This window comes from Pristiophorus japonicus, chromosome 15 (assembly GCF_044704955.1).
Source record: "Pristiophorus japonicus isolate sPriJap1 chromosome 15, sPriJap1.hap1, whole genome shotgun sequence".
Taxonomy (NCBI): domain Eukaryota; kingdom Metazoa; phylum Chordata; class Chondrichthyes; family Pristiophoridae; genus Pristiophorus; species Pristiophorus japonicus.
Window position 1 is genome coordinate 101,913,457 of NC_091991.1, and position 21,654 is coordinate 101,935,110.

The 21,654-nt window shown below is 48.1% G+C and overlaps 1 pseudogene; it reads right to left on the reverse strand.

Annotated features, from left to right (window-relative positions):
• The window catches only part of LOC139281577 (zinc finger protein 585A-like), a 440,928-nt pseudogene that overhangs the window by 347,969 nt on the left and 71,305 nt on the right, over nt 1-21,654 (reverse strand).

A 21,654-nucleotide genomic window follows, 5' to 3' on the forward strand; every position in this document is an offset into this window, starting at 1 on the left:
AAATAATAAAGCAAATTATTATTTAACAGGAGAAATGCTGCAGTACAGAGGGACCTGGCGTCCTTGAGCATGACACACAAGAAATTAGTATGCAGGTACAGCAAGTAATCAGGAAGGCAAATGGAATGTTGGCCTTTGTTGCAAGGGGATAGAGTATAAAATCAGAGAAGTTCTGCTACAACTGTACAGGGTATTGGTGAGGCCACAGCTGGAGTACTGCATATAGTTTTGGTATCCATATTTAAGGAAGGATTGGAGGCAGTTTAGAAAAGGTTCACTAGGTTGATTCCAGAGATGAGGCGGTTGACTTATGAAGATAGATTGAGTAGGTTGGACCTGTACTCATTGTAGTTCAGAAGGATGAGAGATGATCTTATCGAAACATATAAGATAATGAGGGGTCTCGACAAGGTTGGTGCAGAGACGATATTTCCACTTAGAGGGGAAACTAGAACTGGGGAACACAGTCTCAGAATAAGGGCCCCTTTAAAACCGAGATGAGGAGAAATTTCTTCTCTGAGGTTTGTAAATCTGTGGAATTCTGTTGCCCAGAGAGTTGTGGAGGCTGGGTCATTAAATATACTTAAGCCGGAGATAGACAGCTTTTTCAGAGATAAGGTAATAAAATATAATGGGGAGAGGGCAGCGAAGTGGAGCTGAGTCCCTGATGAGATCAGCCATGATCTTATTAAATGGGAGAGCAGGTGCGAGGGGCCAAATGGCCTACTCCTTCTCCTATTTCTTATGGTCTAGGCTTTGAGTTGATAGAGCAGCCCCTTGTGTGGCATCTTACCAAGAACCTTTTAGGAAGTCTGGACAGGGGAGGGTGAGGGGGGAAGGAGGGGAGGGTGAGGGGGGGGTCAGTCTGGACAGGGGAGGGTGGGGAGTCTGGGACAGGGAAGGGTGAGGGGGAGGGGGTCTGGGTCAGTCTGGACAGGGGAGGGTGGGGAGTCTGGGACAGGGAAGGGTGAGGGGGAGGGGGTCTGGGTCAGTCTGGGACAGGGGAGGGTGAGGGGGAGGGGGGGGGGGGGGGGGGGGGAGGCCTGGTTCTGGGTCAGTCTGGGACCAGGACAATTGAGGGAGATGTTGTCTGCTCCAGTCCTGTACAGTGCCCGGCAAGTGGGGCACGTTTCCTGAGTGTGTGCTGGGAATTGAAGACGATTGCTCTGTATTTCTGCACCCAGCCAGAGTCAGCATCTTCAGGGGAGGAGAGCTGCTGTGGGTAAACGTAACTCCCCGCAGCTCACAGTGACAGTGGAGCTAACATGGGGCATCTGAGGGGCAGACGGATCGCTCACCCCGTGCGGAGACCCAGTGACCCAGTGTCCCAGGTCTGTGGGCCAAAGCTCTGGGGTCTGGGAGTCTCTCCAAAGTCCGTGAGGTTCCACGTGGTCTCTGTGACTTCTCAGCCTGCAGCACAGAATGTGGGATTTGGTATGAATCCGATACTGCTTCCTTAATAGCTGTCTCGCCAGAGACAGGGCAGTTCGTGCATCCCCTATAGTGTGCAGTATGTTCAGTGTCTGACCCTGAGCTGCCCCAGGGAGGGGGCAGTGTGTGATGTCCCTGTGGGGTGCAGTACGTTCAGGGTCTGACCCTGAGCTGCCCACATGCCTCCTGCTCCAGGGGGCAGCCACGCTCCAATCAGTTCAAATTAATTGCAAGGACAGCGTCATCTACTTGGCACTGGCGGTATTTCAAGGCACATCATGTCTCAGAAATCCAAACACAACCTGAGGATTCAATTCATTTTATTATCAATTATTTAACAAAGTTTGGCTCCATTTGTTGCAGCTTTCAATATTTGAATAAAACCCTTCTGATATTTTGTATTGGTCTTCATGGTAGAAGATACTAAATACATCGCAATAATAGATAATCAAGGGGCTATAGGGAAGGAGGAACTTAAAACCTCACTGACACTACAGGAAAAGTACTCGGTAAAATAATGTGACCAGAAGTGGACATTGCCCTGGACCTGATGGCCTGCATCCTAGGGTCTTAAAAGAAGTGGCTGTAGAGATAGTGGATGCATTGGTTGTAAGCTACCAAAACTCCCCGGATTGTGGAGAGGTCCCAGTTGTTTAGAAAACCACAAATGTAACATCTCTATTTAAAAACGGAGGGAGACAGAAAACAGGAAACTATAGACTAGTTAGCCTAACATCTTGCATTGGGAAAAAGCTATTAAGGAAGCAATATTGGGACATCTGGAAAATAATAATTCAATCAAGCAGAGTCAGCATGGTTTATGAAAGGGAAATCATGTTTGACAAATTTGCTGGAGTTCTTTGAGGATGTAACGAGCAGGGTTGATAAGGGGAAACCAGTAAATGTGTATTTGGATTTCCATAAGGCATTCGATAAGGTGCCACATAAAAGGTTACTGCACAAGATAAGAGCTTATGGGGTTGGGGGTAATATATTAGCATGGATAGAGGATTGGCTAACTAACAGAAAAGAGAGTCGGGATAAACAGGGCATTTTTCGGTTGTCAAATGGTAACTGGTGGGGTGCCACAGGGATCGGTGCTGGGGCCTCAACTATTTACAATCTATAATAATACTATGATGAAGGGACCGAGTGTAATGTAGCCAAGCTTGCTGATGTTACAAAGATGGGTGGGACAGCAAATTGTGAGGACGACACAAAAAATCTGCAAAGGGATATAGACAGGCTCAGAGATTGGGCAAACATTTGGTAGATGGAGAATAGGCAAAAAAAGGAATGTTGGCCTTTATTGTAGGTGATGGAGTATAAAAGCAGCGAAGTCCTGCTATACCTGTACAGAGTATTGGTGAGACACCGATAGTACTGCGTACAGTTTTAGTCTCCTCCTTATTTAAAGGAGGGATATACTTGCATTGGAGACAGTTCAGAGAAGCTTCACTAGTTTGATTCCTAGAGGGAAGGGGGTTGACTTATGAAGAAATGTTGAGCAGGTTGGGCCCATACTCATTGGAGTTTCGAAGAATGAGAGGTGATCTTATTGAAATACATGACACTAAGGAGACTCGACAAATTGGATGCAGAATGTTTCCACTCATGGGGGAATCGAGAACTAGGGGGCATAGTTTAAGAATAAGGGATTGCTGAGTTTGAACTGAGATGAGGAGAAATTTCTTCTGAGGTTTGCAAATCTATGGAATTCTGTACCCCAGAGAGCTGTGGAGGCTGGGTCATTGAATATATTAATGGTGGAGATAGACAGATTTTTGAACGATAAGGGAGTGAAGGATTTTGGGGAGCGGGCAGCGAAGTGGAGCTGAGGCCAAGATCAGATCAGCCATGACCTTATTAAATGGCAGAGCAGGTTCGAGTGGCCAATGGCCTACTCCTGCTCCTATTTATGTTTTTTTAAAGGGTCAAGTAAGGATGCAAACACAATCAGCATTATTTTTATCTCACCCTTTTCCCATTGATTAATTGGTCAAATATTCCGAATACTTACACCTATAACTGGGTTGGAGTTTATCAATGTCAGTAGAAAGAAACTCCAACTTGTCAGAATGGGCACGATTCAATCTGGGGTAACAGCAGAATCCAAACCCTGCATTCACTTATGAACTCGCTGGTGTGTCAGCAGAGTGGATGATCGAGTGAATCCCTTCCCACACTCAGAGCAGGTGAATGGCCTCTCTCCGGTGTGAACACGCTGGTGCTTCAGCAGGTGGGATGACACAGTGAATCCCTTCCCACACACAGTGCAGGTGAATGGTTTCTCCCCAGTGTGAACTCGCTGGTGTATCAGCAGGTCGGATGACTGAGTGTATCCCTTCCCACACTCGGAGCAGGTGAATGGCCTATTCCCAGTGTGAACTCGCTGGTGTATCAGCAGGTGGGATGACTGAGTGAATCCCTTCCCACACTCTGAGCAGGTGAATGGCCTCTCCCCAGTGTGAACTCGCTGGTGAGTTAGAAGGTGGGATGAACGAGTGAATCTCTTCCCACACTCGGAGCAGGTGAACGGCCTCTCCCCAGTGTGAACTCGCTGGTGAGTTAGAAGGTGGGATGACCGAGTGAATCCCTTCCCACACTCGGAGCAGGTGAATGGCCTCTCCCCAGTGTGAACTCGCTGGTGTCTCAGCAGGTGGGATGACACAGTGAATCCCTTTCCACACTCAGAGCAGGTGAACGGCCTCTCCCCGGTGTGACTGCGCCGATGTTCCAGCAGGTGGGATGAGATAGTGAATCCCTTCCCACACTCGGAGCAGGTGAACGGCCTCTCCCCAGTGTGACTGCGCCGATGCACTTCCAGCTCAGACGGGTAATTGAATCCCCTCCTACAGTCCGCACATTCCCACGGTTTCTCCATGGTGCGGGTGTCCTTGTGTCTCTCCAGGTTGGACAATCAGTTGAACTCTGGTCCACACGCAGAACAGGCATACGGTTTCTCCCCGCTGTCAATGCTGCGATGTTTTTTCAGGCTGGGTTACAGGTCTTTCCAGTCAGTGCACTGGAAACTCTCACTCGGGTGTGTGTGTCTTGGGGCTTGTCCAGTCACACTGATGTTTGAAATACGTTCCCACAGACAGAACAGACAAACATTTCTCCTTCCACATTCAAAGTCCGATGATATTCAGATCGTGAGGAATTAATTGAGTCCGTCAGATCTTGACGTGATGTTTGGTTTGAGTTCCCCGTCTGCAAATCCTGCCCCTCGAATACCCTGGAAAAGGAATTTATAAAAATCGTTACTGCAAGTACAGGACATAAATTCAGAACAGACAATTCTAGATTTTATGGAACATTCTTTCCTCTCTTGTTCCTCCAAAGCTGTAAATCCCTGCCCCATACACTTTCCCCTCCCTGTCCTGAAATTCAAACAAATCTCCATCTGAAGGCAGCTTGTCCTCCGCTCCCAATTTTCACCATCAACTCTGGCTGGGTTCAGTTCTACACTCACTGGTTCCCCTCCCCTGAAGGTCTGACTCTGGCTGGGTTCAGTTCTACACTCACTGGTTCCCCTCCTTCTCCCTATTCTGAAGGTGCTGACTCTGGCTGTGTTCAGTTCTAAGCTTAAATAAATGAGACTATAAACGTATGAAGGCAGAGTTGGCTGAAGTGGACTGGGAAAATAGAATAAATGCAGGATGCTTGATGAACAGTGGCGTACATTTCAGGAGATATTTCACAACTCTCAAGCAAAATATATTCCAGTGATGAGGAAAAGGTGTAAAAGAAAAGATAGCCATCCATGACTAAAAAAAGAAATAAAGGATGGTATCCAATTAAAAACAAGGGCATACAAAGTGACAAAAATTAGTGGGAGGATAGAAGATTGGGAAGCTTTTAAAAGCCAGCAAAGAATGACTAAAAAAATTATTAAGGGAAGATAGACTATCAAAATAAACAAGCACGAAAGAGTTTCTATAGGTATACAAGATCCTACAAATCCCCTGGGAGGACAGACACACCAACATTATCGTCCTCGACCAGGTCAACAACCCCAGCATTGAAGTACTGACCACACTTGATCAGCTCCGCTGGGCAGGCCACATTGTTCGCATGCCAGATACGAGACTCCCAAAGCAAGTGCTCGGAACTCCTTAACGACAAACGAGCCAAAGATGGGCAGAGGAAACGTTACAAGGACACCCTCAAAGCCTCCCTGATAAAGTCATTGAATAAATTTAATACAGAGATAGACACTTCCTTAACCAAAAAAGGAATAAGGGGTTATGGGGAGCGGGCAGGGAAGTGGACCTGAGTCTATGATCGGATCAGCCATGATCATATCAAATGAGAGAGTAGGTTCAAGGGGCCATATTGTCTACCCCTGCTCCTATTTCTTATGTTCTTATGTGCTCCTCCCCTGAATGTGCTGACACTGGCTGGGTTCAGTTCTGCACCCACTGGTTCCTCTCCCCTGAAGGACTGACTCTGGCTGGGTTCAGTTCGACACTCACTGGTTTCCCTCCCCTGAAGCTCTGACTCTGGCTGGGTTCAGTTCTACACTCACTGGTTCCCCTCCCCTGAAGGACTGACTCGGGCTGGGTTCAGTTCGACACTCACTGGTTCCCCTCCCCTGAAGGTCTGACTCTGGCTGGGTTCAGTTCTACACTCACTGGTTCCCCTCCCCTGAAGGACTGACTCGGGCTGGGTTCAGTTCGACACTCACTGGTTCCCCTCCCCTGAAGGACTGACTCGGGCTGGGTTCAGTTCGACACTCACTGGTTCCCCTCCCCTGAAGGACTGACTCTGGCTGGGTTCAGTTCTACACTCACTGGTTCCCCTCCCCTGAAGGTCTGACTCTGGCTGGGTTCAGTTCTACACTCACTGGTTCCCCTCCCCTGAAGCTTTGACTCGGGCTGGGTTCAGTTCGACACTCACTGGTTCCCCTCCCCTGAAGCTCTGACTCGGGCTGGGTTCAGTTCGACACTCACTGGTTCCCCTCCCCTGAAGGACTGACTCTGGCTGGGTTCAGTTCTACACTCACTGGTCCCCCTCCCCTGAAGGACTGACTCTGGCTGGGTTCAGTTCTACACTCACTGGTTCCCCTCCCCTGAAGGACTGACTCGGGCTGGGTTCAGTTCGACACTCACTGGTTCCCCTCCCCTGAAGGTACTGACTCTGGCTGGGTTCAGTTCTACACTCACTGGTTCCCCTCCCCTGAAGGACTGACTTGGGCTGGGTTCAGTTCGACACTCACTGGTTCCCCTCCCCTGAAGGACTGACTCTGGCTGGGTTCAGTTCTACACTCACTGGTTCCCCTCCCCTGAAGGTCTGACTCTGGCTGGGTTCAGTTCTACACTCACTGGTTCCCCTCCCCTGAAGGACTGACTCGGGCTGGGTTCAGTTCGACACTCACTGGTTCCCCTCCCCTGAAGGACTGACTCTGGCTGGGTTCAGTTCTACACTCACTGGTTCCCCTCCCCTGAAGGTCTGACTCTGGCTGGGTTCAGTTCTACACTCACTGGTTCCCCTCCCCTGAAGGACTGACTCTGGCTGGGTTCAGTTCGACACTCACTGGTTCCCCTCCCCTGAAGGTACTGACTCTGGCTGGGTTCAGTTCTACACTCACTGGTTCCCCTCCCCTGAAGGACTGACTTGGGCTGGGTTCAGTTCGACACTCACTGGTTCCCCTCCCCTGAAGGACTGACTCTGGCTGGGTTCAGTTCTACACTCACTGGTTCCCCTCCCCTGAAGGTCTGACTCTGGCTGGGTTCAGTTCTACACTCACTGGTTCCCCTCCCCTGAAGGACTGACTCTGGCTGGGTTCAGTTCTACACTCACTGGTTCCCCTCCCCTGAAGGACTGACTCTGTCTGGGTTCAGTTCTACACTCACTGGTTCCCCTCCCCTGAAGGTCTGACTCTGGCTGGGTTCAGTTCTACACTCACTGGTTCCCCTCCCCTGAAGCTCTGACTCTGGCTGGGTTCAGTTCTACACTCACTGGTTCCCCTCCCCTGAAGCTCTGACTCTGGCTGGGTTCAGTTCTACACTCACTGGTTCCCCTCCCCTGAAGGTCTGACTCTGGCTGGGTTCAGTTCTACACTCACTGGTTCCCCTCCCCTGAAGGACTGACTCTGTCTGGGTTCAGTTCTACACTCACTGGTTCCCCTCCCCTGAAGGACTGACTCTGGCTGGGTTCAGTTCTACACTCACTGGTTCCCCTCCCCTGAAGGTCTGACTCTGGCTGGGTTCAGTTCTACACTCACTGGTTCCCCTCCCCTGAAGGACTGACTCTGTCTGGGTTCAGTTCTACACTCACTGGTTCCCCTCCCCTGAAGGTCTGACTCTGTCTGGGTTCAGTCACTGGGACCCTGAAGCCCCGCCCACACCTCGCTCATGACGCATGCGCTGTGTCTCGATGAATCTCACAAATCTGCAGCTGCCCTTTACAAAGATGGCGGCCGTCAGCCTGGGCCCGGAACCGCGAATAAGCCCCGGAGCAGCAAATTCGGGACCTGTAGTTTGCGAGTCCGGGTGTGCGACCTACACCAGGTGCTTATGAAGCCTACCCGCCGAGTGCGTTACTCCCCTGCGGCCCGATGCTTTCGTTTTCGCTGCAAATTTGGGGTCCGGCCTCAGCCTCTCACAGCCCGAGCCCAACTCTGATTAGCGCCTGCGCACTGGGCTCCTGCGCTATGTGTCCGCGGCACAGTCATCACATGGTCTCCGGCTGGCCCAAGGCCACCACGTGGTCTCCTGGCCCAGTGTCATCACATGTTCTCCTGAAGGCCCGTGGTCATCACATGGTCTCCTGGGCCCGTGGTCATCACATGGTCTCCTGGGCTCACGGTCATCACATGATCTCCTGGGCCCGTGGTCATCACATCGTCTCCTGGGCTCACGGTCATCACATGGTTTCCTTGGCCCGGAGTCATGACATGGTCACCTGCCGTCCCCGGGTCATCACATGGTCTACTGTGCCCAGGGTTATCACATGGTCTCCTGCTGGCCCGGGGTCATCACATGGTCTCGTGGACCCAGGGACATCAGATGATCTCCTGGGCCCAGGATCATTACATGCTGTCCTGGGTCCAGGGTCATCACATGGTTACCTTGGCCCAGGTTCATCACATGGTCTCCTGGCCCAGGGTCATCACGTTGTCTCCTGCCCGCCAGGGATCATCACCTGGGCACAGGGCCTTCACATCGTCTCCGGCTGGCCCAGGGCCATCACGTGGTCTCCTGGCCCAGCGTGATCACGTGCTCTCCTGCCGGCCCGGAGTCATCATAAGGTCACCTGGCCCAGGTTCATCACATTGTCTCCTGCCCGCCAGGGATTATCACCTGGGCACAGGGCCTTCACATCGTCTCCGGCTGGCCCAGGTTCATCACATGGTCTCGTGTCCCCGGAGTCTTCACATGGTCTCCTGGGACCAGGGTTATTATATGTCTCCTGGCCCAGGGTCATCACATGGTCTCCTGGGTCCAGGGTCATCACATGGTCACATGGGCCCAGGGTCATCACATGGTCTCCTGGCCCAGGGTCATCACATGGTCTCCTGCCAGCCAGGGATCATCACCTGGGCACAGGGCCATCACATGTTCTTCAGCTGGCCCAGGTTCATCACATGGTCTTGTGTCCCCGGGGTCATCACATGGTCTCCTGGGACCAGGGTCATCACATGATCACATGGGCCCAGGGTCATCACATGGTCACATGGGCCCAGGGTCATCACATGGTCACATGGGCCCAGGGCCATCACATGGTCACATGGGCCCAGGCTCATCATCTGGTTTCCTTGGTTCAAGGTCATCACATGGTATCCTGCCGGCCCAGGGTCATCTCATGGTTGCCTGGGCCCAGGGTCATCATATGGTCACCTGGGCCTAGGGTCATCGCATGGTCTCCTGGCCCAGGGTCATCACATGGTCTACTGGGCCCAGTGTCATCACATGGTCTCCTGGGCCAAGGGCCATCACATGGTCTCCTGGGCCCAGGGCCATCACATGCTCTCCTAGGCCCAGGGTCATCATATGGTGTCCTGGCCCTGGGGCATCAAATGGTCTCCTGCCGGCACAGGGTCAACGCATGGTCTCCTGCCGGCCGGGGGTCATCTCATGGTCTCCTGCCGGTGCAGTTTCATCACATGGTCTCCTGCCCCGGGGTCATCACATGGTCTCCTGCCCCGGGGTCATCACATGGTCTCCTTCTTGCCAGGGTCATCATCTGGGCACAGGGCCATCACATGGTCTCTGGCTGGCCCAGGGTCATCACATGGTCTCCTACCCGCCAGGGATCATCATCTAGGCCCAGGGACATTCCATGGTCTTCTGCTGGCCCAGAGTCATCACATGTTCTCCTGCTGGCCCGGGGTCATCATATCATCTCCTGGGCCCAGTGTCATCACATGGTATGCTGCTGGCCGAGGGTCATCACATGGTCTCCTGCCGGCCCGGGGTCATCACAGTTTCCTACCGATCTGGGGTCATCAAATGGTCCCCTGCCGGCCCGGGGTCATCGTATGGTCTCCTGTGCCCACGGTCATCACATGGTCACCTGGGCCCAGGGTCATCACATGGTCCCCTGGCCCCAGGGTCATCACATGTTCTCCCTCCAGCCTGGGGTCATCATGTGGTCTCCTGCCGGCCCGGGGTCATCATATGGTGTCCTGCCAGCCCGGGGTCATCACATGCTCTCCTGGGCCAAGGTTCATCAAGTGGTCTCCTGCCGGCCCAGGGTCATCACATGGTCTCCTGGCCCAATGTCATCACATGGTCTCCTGCCGGCCGGGGGTCATCACATGGATTCCTGGGCCCAGGGTCATCACACGGTCTCCTGGGCCCGGGATCATCACATGGTCTCCAGCTGGCCCGTGGTCATCACATCGTCTCCTGCTGGCCCAGGGTTATCAAGTCATCATTGGCAATCCCTCGAACGAGGATAACTTGCTTCCACATGAGTTCACAGATGTTTCAATGAAGGACCCGATGTTCCAGTCCGGAACACCAGTTGAAGGGGTGGAGGAGGCCGGTGCGTGTTTTTTTTTTAACATGTGGTGACCGTTGCACATCAGCCCCCACACGGGCTTGACAGAGCTTGGCCTTTATCCATTGGCAAGGATTAACCAAGACGACTGGAGACCAGCTCTGCTGCATGGACCGAGTGAGTGCACATATCGCAGTGTAGGCTGGTCCGTGCTGCCCCTGGGCCCTCGGCTCTTCTGGGCCCTTTACCCTCATTTGCCGCACCTCCGCCATGATCTCTCGCCGCTCCTCATTATTAGCTGCAGCTATACCATGTCGAATGAAAGGCCGAAGGCAACTCAGTTTGCAGTTTGAACATGACATTTACAACGATTTGCATGGTTTCCTGCCAGTAGGGCAGGCAGCGCTGGCAGAACAGTGCGCAGGCACTCAGTTCAAAATAAAAAAAAACAAGCTTGCTTTTGTTAGTCAGGAAATGGTGTTTGGGAAATTGATATGCTTGAAGGCTAATAAATCCCCAGGGCCTGATAGTCTGCATCCCAGTGTATTAAGGAAGTGGCCCTAGAAATAGTGGATGCATTGGTGGTCATTTTCCAACCTTCTATAGACTCTGGATCAGTTCCTATGGATTGGAGGGTAGCTAATATAACACCACTTTTTAAAAAAGGAGGGACCTTGATGATGTCCAATCCAGTCACCCTCTTCGCTGTCATCACCATCCTGAAAGAGCTCGTGCAGTACCTTGCAGTGATAGACATCATGCTTTGTGTGTATTCTGTATGTGTGAGTGTGTGGGGTATGTGTGTGTTGTGTGTGTGTGTGTGTGTGTGTGTGTATGTTTTGTGTTTGTGTGTATAGAAACATAGAAATATAGAAAATAGGCACAGGAGTAGGCCATTCGGCCCCTCGAGCCTGCACCGCCATTCAATAAGATCATGGCTGATCATTCCCTCAGTACCCCTTTCCTGCTTTCTCTCCATACCCCTTGATCCATTTAGCAGTAAGGGCCATATCTAACTCCCTCTTGAATATATCCAATGAACTGGCATCAACAACTCTCTGCGGCAGGGAATTCCACAGGTTAACAACTCTCTGAGTGAAGAAGTTTCTCCTCAGCTCAGTCCTAAATGGCCTACCTCTTATCCTCAGACTATGTCCCCTGGTTCTGGACTTCCCCAACATCAGGAACATTCTTCCTGCATCTAACCTGTCCAATCCCTTCAGAATCTTAAACGTTTCTATGAGATCCCCTCTCATTCTTCTAAATTCCAGTGAATAGAGGCCCAGTTGATCCAGTCTCTCCTCATATGACAGTCCAGCCATCCCTGTAATCTGACTGATGAATGTTCGCTGCACTCCCTCAATAGTAAGAACGTCCTTCCTCAGATTAGGAGACCAAAACTGAACACAATATTTCAGGTGAGGCCTCACCAAGGCTCTGTACAACTGCAGCAAGACCTCCCTGCTCCTATACTCAAATCCCCTAGCTATGAAGGCCAACATACAATTTGCCTTCTTCACCACCTGCTGTACCTGCATGTGACTGATGAACCATGACACCCAGGTCTCGTTGCACCTCCTAATCTGCCGCCATTCAGATAATATTCTGCCTTCGTGTTTTTGCCCCCAAAGTGGATAACCTCACATTTATCCACATTATACGACATCTGCCACGTATTTGACCACTCACCTAACCTGTCTAAATCACCCTGCAGCCTGTTAGCATCCTCCTCGCAGCTCACACCGCCACCCAGTTTAGTGTCATCTGCAAACCTGGAGATATTACACTCAATTCCTTCATCTAAATCGTTAATATATATTGTAAAGAGCTGGGGTCCCAGCACTGAACCCTGCGTCACTCCACTAGTCACTGCCAGCCATTCTGAAAACGACCAGTTAATCCCGACTTTCTGCTTCCTGTCTGCCAACCAGTTCTCTATCCACATCAGTACATTACTCCAAATACCATGCACTTTGATTTTGCACACCAATCTCTTGTGCGGGACCTTGTCAAAAGCCTTTTGAAAGTCCAAATACACCACATCCACTGGTTCTCCCTTGTCCACTCTGCTAGTTACATCCTCAAAAAATTCCAGAAGCTTCGTCAAGCATGATTTCCCTTTCATAAATCCATGCTGACTTGGTCCGATCCTGTCACTGCTTTCCAAATGCGCTGTTATTTCATCCTTAATGATTGATTCCAACATTTCCCCCACTACTGATGTCAGGCTAACCGGTCTATAATTACCCGTTTTCTCTCTCCCTCCTTTTTAAAAAAGTGGTGTTACATTTGCTACCCTCCAGTCCATAGGGACTGATCCAGAATCGATAAACTGTTGGAAAGTGATCACCAATGCATCCACTATTTCTAGGGCCACTTCCTTAAGTACTCTGGGATGCAGACTATCAGGCCCCGGGAATTTATCGGCCTTCAATATCATCAATTTCCCAAACAAAATTTCCCGCCTAATAAGGATATCCTTCAGTTCCTCCTTCCCACTAGACCCACTGTCCCCTAGTACATTCGGAAGGTAATTTGTGTCTTCCTTCGTGAAGTCAGAACCGAAGTATTGGTTCAATTGGTCTGCCATTTCTTTGTTCCCCATTATAAATTCACCTTAATCCGACTGCAAGGGACCTACATTTGTCTTCACTAATCTTTTTCTCTTCACATATTTATAGAAGTTTTTGCAGTCAGTTTTTATGTTCCCTGCAAGCTTCCTCTAGTAATCTATTTTCCCCCTCTTAATTAAACTCTAGTCCTCCTCTGTTGAATTCTAAATTTCTCCCAGACCTCAGGTTTGTTGCTTTTTCGAGCCAATTTATATGCCTCTTCCTTGGCTTTAACACTATCCTTAATTTCCCTTGTTAGCCATGGTTGAGCCATCTTCCCAGACAGGGATGCACAATTGCTGAAGTTCATCCATGTGATCTTTAAATGTTTGCCATTGCTTATCCACCGTCAACCCTTTAAGTATCCTTTGCCAGTCTATTCTAGCCAATTCACGCCTCATACCGTCGAAGTTACCTTTCCTTAAGTTCAGGACCCTAGGTTCCGAATTAACTGTGTCACTCTCCATTTTAATAAGGATTTCTACCATATTATGGTCAGTCTTCCCCAAGGGGCCTCTCACAACAAGATGGCTAATTAGTCCCTTCTCATTACACATCACCCAGTCTAGGATGGCCTGCCCTCAAGTTGGTTCCTCGACATATTGGTCTCGAAAACCATCCCTCATACACTCCAGGAAATACTCCTCCACCACATTGTTACTAGTTTGGTTAGCCCAATCAATATGTAGATTAAAGTCGGCCATGATAACTGCTGTACCTTTATTGCACACATCCCTTATTTCTTGTTTGATGCTGTCCCCAACCTCACTACTACTGTTTGGTGGTCTGTACACAACTCCTACTAGCGTTTTCTGCCCTTTGGAATTCCGTAGCTCCACCCATACCAATTTAACATCATCCAGGCTAATGTCCCTCCTTACTATTGCATTAATTTCCTCTTTAACCAGCAATACCACCCCGTCTTCTTTTCCTCTCTGCCTATCCTTCCTAAATGTTGAATACCCCCGGAAGTTGAGTTCCCAGCCTTGGTCACCCTGGAGCCATGTTTCCGTGATGCCAATTACTTCATATCCATTAACTGCCATCTGCGCAGTTAATTCGTCCACCTTATTCCGAATACTCCTCGCATTGAGGCACAGAGCCTTCAGGCTTGTCTTTGTCACACACTTTGCCCCTTTAGATTTTTTTGGTAATGTGGCCATTTTTGTTTTTTGGTTTGGGTTTCTCTGCCCTCCACTTTTACTATTCTTCTTTCTATCTTTTGCTTCTGCCTCTATTTTATTTCCCTCTCCCTCCCTGCATAGGTTCCCATCCCCCTGCCATGTTAGTTTAACTCCTCCCCAACAGCACTAGCAAACACTCCCCAGAGGACATTGGTTCTGGTCCTGCCCAGGTGCAGACCGATTGGTTTGTACTGGTCCCACCTTCCCCAGAACCGGTTCCAATGTCCCAGGAATTTGAATCCCTCCCATCTGCACCACTCCTCAAGCCACGTATTCATTTGAGCTATCCTGTGATTGCTATTCTGACTTGCATGTGGCACTGGTAGCAATCCTGAGATTACTATTTTTGAGGTCCTACTTTTTAATTTAGCTCCTAAATTCGTCTCGTAGGACCTCATCCCTTTTTTTTTAAACCTATATTGTTGGTACCTATATGCACCACGACAACTGGCTGTTCACCCTCCTTTTTCAGAATGTACTGCACCCGCTCAGAGATATCCTTGACTCTTGCAGCAAGGAGGCAACATACCATCCTGCAGTCTCAGTTACAGCCGCAGAAACGCCTATCTATTCCCCTTACAATCGAATCCCCTATCACTATAGCTCCCCCACTCTTTTTCCTGCCCTCCTGTGCAGCAGAGCCACCCATGGTGCCATGAACTTGGCTGCTGCTGCTCTCCCCTGATGAGTCATCCCCCTCAACAGTACCAAAAGCGGTGTATCTGTTTTGCAGGGGGATGACCGCAGGGGACCCCTGCACTCCCTTCCTTGCACTGCTCTTCCTGCTGGTCACCCATTTACTATCTGGCTGTGTACCCTTTTCCTGCTATTCACGTCATTCTCAGCATCGTGGATGCTCCAGAGTTCATCCACCTGCAGCTCCAGTGCCCCAATGTGGTCTGTCAGGAGCTGGAGGTGGATACACTTCCCGCAGACGTAGTCGTCAGGGAAACCGGAAGCATCCCTGACTTCCCACATAGTACATGAGGAGCATAACACGTGTCCGAGCTGTCCTGCCATGACTGAACCCTTTTTTTTTTAAACTTAATTTGACAACAATGCTAAAAGTTTCTTACTGATATGGAAAAGAAAAAGAAAAACTGCTTACCAATCACCAGCCAATCACTTACCCCCTTGGCTGTGAAGTCACCTTTCAATTTCTTTCTACTTATTTTTTCCTCCCCGCTGCAGCTGCATCGATGGGCTACTCCGACTCACCGACTGGGCCTTTTATAGGCCTCCGACGCTGCCCCGGACTCACGCCTCCTCGACTGCCTCTCCGACTCATCGACTGGGCCTTTTATAGGCCTTGGACACTGTCCCAGACTCCCGCCTCCTCGACTGCCTCTCCGACTCACCGACTGGGCCTTTTATAGGCCTCGGACGCTGACCCAGACTCCCGCCTCCTCCTCCTGTATGTTTTGTGTGTGTGTGTTTTGAGAGTGTGTGTATGTTGTGAGTGTGTGTGTTTTGTGTGTGTGTGTGTATATGTTGTGAGTGTGTGTGTATATGTTTTGAGTGTGTGTGTATGTTTTGAGCGTGTGTGTGTGTGTATGTTTTGAGTGTGTGTGTGTGTGTATGTTTTGTGTGTGTATGTTTTGAGTGTGTGTGTGTGTTTTGAGTGTGTGTGTATGTTTTGAGTGTGTGTGTATGTTTTGTGTGTGTGTGTGTGTGTATGTTTTGTGTGTGTGTATGTATGTTTTGTGTGTGTGTGTTTGTATGTTGTGTGTGTGTTTGTATGTTTTGTGTGTGTGTGTGTGTTTTGTGTGTGTGTATGTTTTGAGTGTGTGTGTATGTTTTGAGTGTGTGTGTTTCTATGTTTTGTGTGTGTGTATGTTGTGAGTGTGTGTTTTGTGTTTGTGTATGTTGTGAGTGTCTGTGATTTGTGTGTGTGTATGTTGTGAGTGTGGGTGTATATGTTGTGAGTGTGTGTGTTTGTATGTTTTGTGTGTGTGTGTATATGTTTTGTGTGTGTGTGTGTGAGTGTGTGTGTATGTTGTGAGTGTGTGTGTATGTTTTGAGTGTGTGTGTTTTGTGTTTGTGTATGTTGTGAGTGTGTGTGTTTTGTGTGTGTGTATGTTGTGAGTGTGGGTGTATATGTTTTGTGTGTGTGTGTATATGTTTTGTGTGTGTGTGTGTGAGTGTGTGTGTATGTTGTGAGTGTGTGTATATGTTTTGTGTGTGTGTGTATGTTGTGTGTGTGTGTGTGTGTGTGTGTATGTTGTGAGTGTGTGTGTTTGTATGTTTTGTGTGTGTGTGTGTATGTTTTGTGTGTGTGTGTGTGTGTGTGTGTGTGTGTGTGTGTATGTTGTGAGTGTGTGTGTATGTTTTGTGTGTGTTTTGTGTTTGTGTATGTTGTGAGTGTGTGTGTATGTTTTGAGTGTGTGTGTGTATGTTGTGAGTGTGTGTGTGTGTGTGTGTATGTTTTGAGTGTGTGTGTGTGTATGTTGTGAGTGTGTGTGTGTATGTTGTGAGTGTGTGTGTTTTGAGTGTGTGTGTGTATGTTGTGAGTGTGTGTGTTTTGAGTGTGTGTGTGTATGTTTTGAGTGTGTGTGTGTATGTTGTGAGTGTGTGTGTTTTGAGTGTGTGTGTGTATGTTTTGAGTGTGTGTGTGTATGTTGTGAGTGTGTGTGTTTTGAGTGTGTGTGTGTATGTTGTGAGTGTGTGTGTTTTGAGTGTGTGTGTGTATGTTTTGAGTGTGTGTGTGTATGTTTTGAGTGTGTGTGTGTGTGCAGCTTTAGAAGGAGCGGTGCTGCAGGCCCTGACCTGCGAGGGAACATCACCGGCAGGTCGGGGCCTTAAAGGGAGTGGCGAACGGCGGGCGGGAGCAGCATGGAACATTTATAATAAGAGGTGAACACAAATTATTTGATAACTAACGCTACACACAATTTCATTTAAATCACACAGGTGGTTGCACAAATATATTTGTACATGTATATCCGAATTCATTAGAAATAACAAAAAAGTACACACAGAAATAAAACACATCTATGGCGGTAATCTATGGAGTCTCCATAATGGAAGACTTGTTGCAGAGAGCCGGCACAGACAGGATGGGATGAATGGCCTCATGCTGTGCTGAATTATTCTATAATTATTTATCTTCGCTCTCACAAGACAGGTGGAATAGGCAGCTGTATGATGGGAGCACTGAGACAACACATTGGTGCAATCGGTTAGTGGACGGTACTGATATTGCCGTCCAGGCCCGGGAAATGCCCAGGTTGTGAGTTTGAGCCTCACCTAGAGTAGATTCAAAGCCACGATTGATGTATCCCCAAACTCTGTCTGCTTAGTTGTTGTCCAGTGCAAGCGCTTCGGTTCCTCTTGCACCCAATTTGGCATGGAGGATGAGTAACATAGCTGTAAAGATATAATCAGGAACTACATTTACAACAACAGATGTTCTCCACAATGCAATTATAAATATAAGACCCCTTAAAATGAAGAGAACACAAAATAACCATGAACTGGCAAAACCCAGGATTGAACCAGGTACCTCGAGATTTTCAGTCTAGTGCTCTCCCAACTGAGCTATTTCGAAGCAACAAGAAATGGAAGAAAATATTCTCACATCTTTTTGAAAGAAAACCCACCCCCGGGAGGAATTGCCCCACTCACTCAGTCCTCACTTCTGGGCAATGGGTCCCGAGTAGATCCCGGAGCTCAGGTTGTCTTAATGTAATGTATAATGATAATGAAAATCTTAATGCTCAAAAGTTATCATTGCCCACGGCCCATGCAAGGGGGAAAAGGGTACTGAGGTGAACGATCAGCCATGATCATATTGAATGGTGGTGCAGGCTCGAAGGGCCGAATGGCCTACTCCTGCATCTATTTTCTATGTTTCTATGTTTCTATGATTCCAGTCTTGCACACGTTGCAATGTTCAAAATGTGCATTTTTCCACACTGGCCCGATGAATTGACTGATAGCCGTGCTGTGATAAGCTAGGGTGATGTAGCGCAAGGACTTACATGGAAAACTAATGATAAACGTGATTGTTCTCACACTGCAGTTAAATGTTGGCAACATTTAATGTCAATCAGCAATTCCAATTGCTGCTGACTTTAAAACAGCAGGCATGGAAGTATAGTTGGTGTCGCTGCAACAAATGATGCGCTGCTGATGGTTGGGCAGCTGCAATGTGGTAAGCTGTAAATTTGTTCAGGAACAGTTCAAGCAGCCCAAACATACTGTCCCTGATCAGAATCGAACCAGGGCCGCAGTGGTGAGATCACCGAATACTAACCACTCAACCACAAGGGAAGCTGCTACCAATGTTTTGCCAACAAGTAGACCAACACAGTCTTTCCTCCTTGCTTCTTCGAAATTCACATCACGTTCTTTCGGCCCCCTAACAGTAGCAACTCTGATGGTTGGAGCATAAACTAGGAAATAGTGGGGGCTTGTGAAAAGGGAATAGCAATAATTGTGGGTGATTTTAACCTCCATGTTGATTGGACAAATTAAATTGGTCAGGGTAGTCTTGAGGAGGAGTTCACAGAGTGCATAAGGGACGGGTTCCTTGAGCAGTAACATATGGAACCAACCAGGGAGCAGGCTATCCTAGATCTGGTCCTGTGTAATGAGACAGGATTAATAAACAGTCCCCTAGTAAAGAATCCCCTTGGAATGAGTGATCATAGCATGGTTGAATTTCAAATTCAAATGGAGAGTGAGAAAGTTGGATCTCTAACCAGCGTACTAAGCTTAAATAAAGGAGACTACAAAGTTTTGAGGGCAGAGTTGGGTAAAGTGGATTGGGAAAATAGATTAAAGTGTAGGATGGTTGATGAACAATGGTGTATATTTAAGGAGATATTTCACAATTCTCAAGAAAAATATATTACAGTGAGGAGAAAAGGGTGTAAGAGAAAAGATAGCCATCTGTGGCTAACTAAAGATATAAAGGATGATATCCAATTAAAAACAAGGGCATACAAAGTGGCCAAAACTATTGGGAGGACAGAAGACTGGGAAGCTTTTAAAAGCCAGCAAAGAATGACTAAAAAAATCATTAAGAAAGGGAAATTAAGACTATGAAAGTAAACTAGCATAAAATATAAAAACAGATAGCAAGAGTTTCTATAGGTATATAAAAAGGAAAAGGATGGCTCAAGTAAATATTGGTCCCTTAGAGGACGTGGCCGGTGAATTAGTAATGGGGAACATGGAGCCGGCAAAAACTCTGAACAAATATTTTGCATCAGTCTTTATGGTAGAGGACATTAACAATATTCCGACAGTGGATAGTGAAAGGGCTATGGGGGGTGGGGGGGGGGGGGGGAGGGCACCTGGGGGGAGGAACACAATCACAATCACTAAGGAGGTGGTACTCAGTAAGATAATGGGACTAAAGGCAGATAAATCCCTTAGACCTGAGGGCTTGCATCCTAGGGTCTTAAGAGAAGTAGCGGCAGGGTTTGTGGATACATTGGTTGTAATTTACCAAAATTCTCTCGATTCTGGGGAGGTCCCAGCAGATTGAAAAACTGCAAATGTAATGCCCCTATTTAAAAAAGGAGGCAGATAAAAAACAGGAAACTATAGACCAGTTAGCCTAACATCTGTTGTTGGGAAAATGTTGGAGTCCATTATTAAAGAAGCAGTAGCAGGACATTTGGAAAAGCAAAATTCGGTCAGGCAGAGTCAGCATGGATTTATGAAGGGGATGTCATGTTTGACAAATTTGCTGGAGTTCTTTGAGTAACGAACAGGGTGGATAAAGGGGAACCAGTGGATGTATTTGGATTTCCAGAAGACATTTGACAAGGGGCCACATAAAAGGTTACTGCACAAGATAAAAAGGGAGGGAGAGAGAAAACAGGGAATTATAGACCAGTTAACCTGACATCGTTGGTTGGGAAAATGCTGGAATCAATTATTAAAAATGTAATAGTAGCGCATTTGGAAAGCAGTGACAGGATCGGTCCAAGTCAGCATGGATTATGAAAGGGAAATCATGCTTGACAAATCTTTGAGAGTTTTTTGAGGATGTAACTAGTAAAGTGGATAAAGGAAAACCAGTGGATATGGTGTATTTGGACTTTCAAAAGGATTTTGACAAGGTCCCACACAAGAGATTAGTGTGTTAAATTAAAGCACATGATATTGGGGGTAATGAATTGACATGGATAGAGAACTGGTTGGCAGACAGGAAGCAAAAAATTGGAATAAACGTGGCGTTTTAAGAATGGCAGGCAGTGCCTAGTCGGCGTGCTGCAAGGTTCAGTGCTCGGACGCCAGCTATTTACAGCATACATTAATGATTTAGATGAAGGAATTGAATGTATTATCTCCAAGTTTACAGATGACACTAAGCTGGGTGGCACTGTGATCTGTGAGGAGGATGCTAAGAGGCTGCAGAGTGACTTAGACAGGTTAGGTGAGTGGGCAAATGCATGGCAGATGCAGTATAATGTAGATAAATGTGAGGTTATCCACTTTTGTGGCAAAAACAGGAAGGGTGAATATTATCTGAATGGTGACAGATTAGGAAAAGGGGAGGTGCAACGAGACCTAGGTGTCATGGTTCATCAGTCACTGAAAGTTGGCATGCAGGTACAGCAGGCAGTGAAGAAGGCAAATGGCATGTTGGCCTTCATAGTAAGAGGATTTGAGTATAGGAGCAGGGAGGTCTTACTGCAGTTGTGCAGGGCCTTCGTGAGGCCACACCATGAATATCGTGTACAGTTTTGGACTCCTAATCTGAGGAAAGACATTCTTGCTATTGAGGGAGTACAGTGAAGGTTGACCAGACTGATTCCCGGGATGGCAGAGCTGACATATGAAGAGAGACTGGATCAACTGGGCTTATATTCACTGGAATTTAGAAGAATGAGAGGGGATCTCATAGAAACATATAAAATTCTGACAGGATTGGACAGGTTAGATGCAGGAAGAATGTTTCCGATGTTGGGGATGTCCAGAACCAGGGATCACAATCTAAGGATAAGGGCTAAGTCATTTAGGACCGTGATGAGGTGAAACTTCTTAACTCAGAGAATTGTGAACCTATGGAATTCTCTACCACAGAAAGTTGTTGAGGCCAGTTCGTTAGATATATTCAAAAGGGAGTTAGATGTGGCCCTTACGGCTAAAGGGATCAATGCGTATGGAGAGAAAGCAGGGTGGGGTAATGAAGTTGCATGATCAGCCATGATCATATTGAATACTGGTGCAGGCTTGAAGGGCCAAATGGTCTACTCCTGCACCTATTTTCTATGTTTCAATGCACTGCAAGTACTGTAGCCCAAATATTCGCATATGAAATTATCCCGCGATGATGCGACTCGCAACAGATACACTCTGATCAACAAAACCATTTTACAGGAATGGTAATGAAAGATGCCTGTAAATTACTGGGAATCCGACTACAATTCGACGTAACCCTATCACCCCCAAAGCTCCGGGATGATGGAACTGATGGATCGAACTCTCAAAACAGCTATAGCTAAAGCTATTACAGAAAC